This window comes from Bombina bombina, chromosome 4 (assembly GCF_027579735.1).
Source record: "Bombina bombina isolate aBomBom1 chromosome 4, aBomBom1.pri, whole genome shotgun sequence".
In the NCBI taxonomy this organism is placed as follows: Eukaryota; Metazoa; Chordata; class Amphibia; order Anura; family Bombinatoridae; genus Bombina; species Bombina bombina.
In genome coordinates this window covers 304,210,863-304,217,022 of record NC_069502.1, presented here as the reverse complement: position 1 = coordinate 304,217,022, position 6,160 = coordinate 304,210,863, and positions in this window count along the sequence as shown.

Sequence of the window (6,160 nt, the reverse complement as noted above, 5' to 3'; positions counted from 1 at the left end):
ATGTAAAGATCTTGTAAATTAACAAAATCTCCTGTGTCTTGAAAATTGGCCAAATCAAAAATCTCCGGGTTAGCATAAAGACTAATGGGTGTTATATCATAGTTGATAGAGGTGTCATTAGTCTCTGGGTTTACATTAGGTGTGGATCTGTTCCAGAAAATTTTTCTCAGAGTAAGATCTCTTATCATTTTATTTACGTCCACTATAGTGTCAAACAAATTAAAATCATTTTTCGGAACATAACCCATTCCCAAGCCCAGAACTTGTGTTTCTGACTCATTAAGTGTTATAGAGGATAAATTAATGATTTTTAGAGCGTGTATTTGTTCCATCTGCCTCTGCCTCTTCTTTCTCCCCATCTGCCTCTTGCGCCTCTTCCTGCGCTGCCTCCCCCTTCTGTTGTTCTGAGGGCACTCTGAAAACCCTGATGTGTGTCCTGTCTGCATGTGGGGTTATCAAAGGGGGCAGTTGGTCTTGGGTCTGAGTCGTTATAACTCAGAAACTCTGCATTTCTTTGTGCATTAGGTAAAGCCATCTGTAAATTTTCCTTATTCTCAGAGGAGTTTCTGGTAACAATCAGCTCAAGCCTGATAACTCTTGTTTTTTTTGGTTTAACTGCCTGTGTTTCCTCTTCAAATTGGCCATCAGACTCGGCTCTATTGTCTATACTAGGTCTCTCCTCATCTGATACCTCAGGGTCCGAAAATGTGACCCTCCTATCCTGTTTATCACTTGAATTGATGTTGGGTACCCTAGACCTAGATCTAGATCTCCTCTGTCTATTTTCTAAAGAATTAGAGCGATTGTGCAAAGTGTAAACCCTGTTATTTGTATAATCAGTAAGATCTCTATTATACTTTCTCAGTTTATAATTGTCTAGTTCAGTCCTACACTTCTTGATTGTGGCCCATAAAATTTTATCAAATTCTGTGTACTTAGGATGATCTATTTATGTGTTGAGATTAGCTTGTATGTTCACCATTTCATCTCTCACTTTAATTAATTGACTTTTCTTAAACTTGATAATAAGGCGCATAAGTCTCTTGGAACATTCACTTAGAATCATGTTCCATTGCTTTACAAACTCCTGATCATCAACTTGAAATGTTGGGTATTTATTTAATCTTAGTCCTCTGGGTATTAAGTCCATCAAGAGGTACTTTTCTAATGCACGTTTGTCCCACCAGGCTTTGTATTCTTTAAGCAGAATTTTCTCCATTTGCAAAAAAACCTCACTGATAGAAAGTGTCTCTATTTGTTTAGTGAACGTGTCCTCCAAAGAAAGCCTTTCAATGTCCATATCCTGTAGTGTCTTTAGTGAAAATAAGTCTGTCGTTTCCATGGCTAGATAATAGATATGAGGTATGTGCCTTTAGCTCCTCAACATGGAATATGAGCTGGAGACAATGTGTAAAGCAAGCGTGTGAAACGCCAAGCCCAAGGGAGAAAAATATATGTGAACACAATGATTAGGCAAAAATCTCCCTATAGAAGGCTCAAGGCATTTGGGGTAATCCTGAAACACCAATGTTATGATCTCTGTGTGAATGCACGTATATACCGGGCAACAAAGAGGCGAAAATAAAGTGATTTAGTGTAAAAGGGGTAGATGCAGCATAAAACAAGCAAACCTCCCTTATAAGGTGAGTATTCTTACCACGATGTATACCCAGGTCTTGCTTGGTGTCCTGACAACAACTCAAATCGGGAGCCGCTCACCCCGAACACTGTCCAAACAGGATCCGCCACGGACCTCCGTTGATCCGTACAGCCTCACTTCCGGTATGTGTGCTTGCCGATGTAAGTGGCTGATAGGTCTTCCTCAAACAGCCAGCAGACCCCACCTGCTGTGTGTACTCCAGAGTGCCGAGTCCCGATCCTGGTAAGGTAAACAAATCCAAAGCAAGCAAACAACCAGGCGAGACTCCAGGCACTTATATTCAAATCAATAGTTAGCTTTTATTGGAAACAACTTAAAATGGACATAACAAAGCCTGACAGCTCCAAGACAAAGTGTCTTAAGCGTTTCGGCTATAATAAGCCTTACTCATAGACATAACCATAACCCGGAACCACCGGCTTAAATAGCCAGTGCCCCGGATCATGGATTGATTACAGCTGTCAGTAATAATTGGAAACATGACACTGTCACAGAATATGGACATAATGTATGGTGGGAAAGATAGTGGTATTAATGTTAACAACACACTGTGCAAAAAATAATAACATTAGACTTGAAAAGTATTTAGTATTGAAGCACTGCTGCATGATTTAGCCGATTTGTATTAAAGACGGAATACATCCTAAGGCAGCCTATATTAAAATAAAAAAGTTACATCATTTGAATTGTTAATATCTAATAGACTTAAGTGACAAAAATGGCTGTACAAAGCATAGGAAAGATGAAAATGAAAACTACATACACACAACCTGGCAACAAGGAGAGGGTACTAGAAGACCTATAAAAAGCCTGTAGCTATTGTGCCTATTGATAATTGATACTTACTTACAATTGGTCAGATTAGATTAATTTCATTAAATTTAACATAATTTGAACTCTACTACTACTATTATCTGTCCTTCATATATGAATAAATTTATTTATATCGATCAATGCAAATTTGAAACTAAATTATTAATGAAATGAAGTAGTGTGTTTGTTTATTGTTATTATTTATTCACTCATTACTGTGTCATTTGACTTATCATATCCTATTAATACTGTGTAAAAAGGTTATTCATGGATGTGAAAAAACATATTTATTTTTCACGCCGCAGAAGTTAATTATATCACCATCAATATTAAAGCCATTTGGCCTTCTGGTATTCAGTTGGAAAATCCAGAACGCTTCTTGATATAGAAGTTTGCTGGTAGTATCCCCCCATTTCTCTGGGGTCTGATCTGTTCAATGATCTGCCAAGTGAAACTATTTACATTTTTCCCATGTGTATTGATGAAATGTCTCACTAGATCAGATACCTCTGCACCATTTTCAATATTGTTTAAGTGTTCCCTTATACGTGTACGCACTTCTCTGGTAGAACAACCTACATACTGTTTATTATACTGGTTTACATTTGAAGTGCGACAATTAGTACAGCTTGATAGGTTATAAACTCTTTGTGTAACCTTTGATTGGAAATGTTTGGTAATTCTCGTACAGCCACAGGCAATACATTTTGCAAAATGGCACTTGTAATGACCTTTAACGCTTAGCCAACTACTGGTGTTGACTGCTAACTTCCTAAGCATGCTAGGTGACAACATATTAGCTATGGTACATCCCCTTCTTGCTGAAAAATTACAGCCTTTGCTGACATATTTTTTGAGACTATCTTCCGCTGTCAAGAAGGACTTACCAGCTTATGTTCTCCTTGGAAATAACTTGGCCCTCCTTGTTTCTGCCTACGCTCCCATGGGTCCCGCCGATGTTAACCCTGTGACTACCCGTGCCGCCGAGACTGACCCACCTGCTGCTGAGCCCCAGGACGCTGAGCTCAGTAAATCTCTATCCGCTATTGATACGTGGATGTCCCGTTACAATGCGTTGATGAAGGAGAAGAGTCAAGTAGAGGATGAAATGGTCACGTTAAACAATCACGTAACAGTGCTAGCGGGAAAGAAGAGGAGCGCAGAGGAAAAAGCGCGTTTAGAACGGGAATCTCTGCTAGACAAGCTGCACCAACAGACCACAGAAAACACCAGCTTGAGAGTGGAACATGAAACATTAAAGACAAACTTAGTGACACTGGAGGAAAAGCTGACGCTGGCTCATAGTGAGGTGCAGCAACTCAAGGGCACCCTATGTCAGTATGAAGGGATTGTGGATACCTATAAAGAGCAGGTACAAAAAACTCGTAAAGAAGCCAAGAGATTTGTCTCCAACTGGAAAGAAGAGTCTGTGAAAACAAAAACTTGAAGGATTGTTTAGCCCTGGCATTGAAGATGCAGATGGAATGCAGATGGATTGTCCTGGCAAACTGACATTCTTACCACCTCCTAGTCCGGTCATCCCCAAGTTGACCCGCCAAAGGGTCAAGCCGGATCTGCCGGAGTGTCCCACCAGGAGGGAGCCGTGTGACAGACCCCTCTGTCAACCTCCCTACGGATTATGGATTCGGGCATTATGTTAAGCCACCCTGTGCCCATTATAGGTACTGGGTGCAAATCCAACAGTACTGGAGGGGTTAAACTCTCCTCTTGTACAGTTGTGAGTAACTGTATTGTCTGAGACAGAGACAGGTTTCTTGGCATCAGCTATTGTTTACTGTAATTAGGTTTAGGTGATAAGCGTTCACATTGTTTAATCAGCTCCAGAGTTCAGACTGCCAGGTGCCAAGAAGGAATCCATTGTTTTCTTGTGTTTGATTGTTTATTTGGTTAAGTAATGTAATTCTATTGTATCCTGCAAAAGGGTGTCTTCCCTCTATCTAATGTGCTATACTCTTCCAATCCCCCATCTGGTCTCCTAGGGGAGTGTCAGCCAGGTGGGAGACCTGCATAAATACTAAGCATATAGCCCTCAATAAAGTAGATTCCTGTTTTACCCTCAAGACGGAGCTTGGTCTCGTGTTTGGGGGGAATTGCTACTTTGGATTATTCTTTTGCCTGTTCCAGGAGAGAAAGATTTTGTGTATTTTCCCCGTTCAGTGTATTAACTGGGTTTGTGTGTTGCTATTCCCATATTAAGGGCATCTTTTATCTGGTATTAACCCTCAATATCCGGGTTATACCATAACACTAGTTGATCTACCCAACTGATTTAATATATTGCAGGGCCCCTCCCATGCAGCCTGTAGCTAGTTCTGCCTCATGGGTGTTAGTACCAGAACATTTTGCCCCATCTCATATACTCCCTCTCTGGCAGTAAAATCCTGCAACTGTTTTTGTGGGAATATGGCATCTCTGGTTTTTGCAGGTACCTCCCCCAATAAAGCTTGCATCTTATCCCTGAATAACACATCATTCCCTGTTACAGAGGTGCCTGTAAAACCTAGGGTCTTGCTACCTATGGTGTGCTCTCTGAACATATTGTGTGCTGTCAGTTGCTGCTTAACTACCATGGGCTCTTGCACTCCCACTGGAGTAGAATTCCTGTACTCCTGCACTCTGTTATGGTTGGTAGGGGGTTGACTAACTGCCCCCTCCTCTCCACTGTGGGTCCTAGCTGCTGAGCCTGCTGGGGGCTCTGATGCTGCACACCTCTCAGTGTATTTGCTGAATGGCACTGTGGGGCTGTGTAAATACACTTCTTTGTACTCCCCCGTGTCTGCAGTCTGTGTCAGTCTCTGTCCCCTAATCTGTGCAGTCTGTTTATAGATCACAGCTGAGGTTACTGGGGTCTCTGTCACCCACAATCGCTCACATTCACTCTGGGGGTCCCTCAAAGAGTATCCTGTACCCCCCTCCCCCATACACTCTGGATTCTGTGGCTCTGCTGCTTCTGTTATAGAGGGGGCTACATTCTCTCCCCGCTCTCTCTCACAGTCAGTCTCAATTCCTTCTATAGAATCCACCGATTCAATCACAGACAGACACTCACAAATCATCTGCCTCCTCTCACAAACAGTTTCTCCCTGTACAGTTAAACTCGGTTCAGGCACAGACAGACCCACACAGTCTATTTGCCTTTCTCCCCCATCAGTCTCTCCTCATACAGGTTCACATCTCAGCACAGACACCCCCAGTTCAGGCACAGCAATTTGCACATATGCACTCTGTCCTCTCTCCTGGTCATAATGTTTCTGAGCATTTTCACACAGAGCCCTTTTCACATAAGGGTCAACAACTAATGTCCCTAGGTCACATGTAGCATTGTCAGGCACATAAAGAGCTAATATTCTACCCAAATCAGTACCCAGTAAAACATCATTAGGAATATTTTCAGATACCCCCACATTTCTTAAACCTCTCCCCGCTAGCCAATCAAGATATACACGTGCCATAGGCACTGCAAGTTTCATTCCCCCAATCCCTTTAACTGCTAGAGTCTTTACAGGGATAATGTTCTCAGAGTTCACTAGCTTTGGATGCACAATAGTCACTTCTGTACCCATGTCCCGAAGCCACAATGTTACCTTAGGCCAGGGGTAAGGTACTTGGCCCACTGCTCCCTTGGCAACTGGAACTGTCTGCAATCTTTCTCAAAGCTATGCAAGA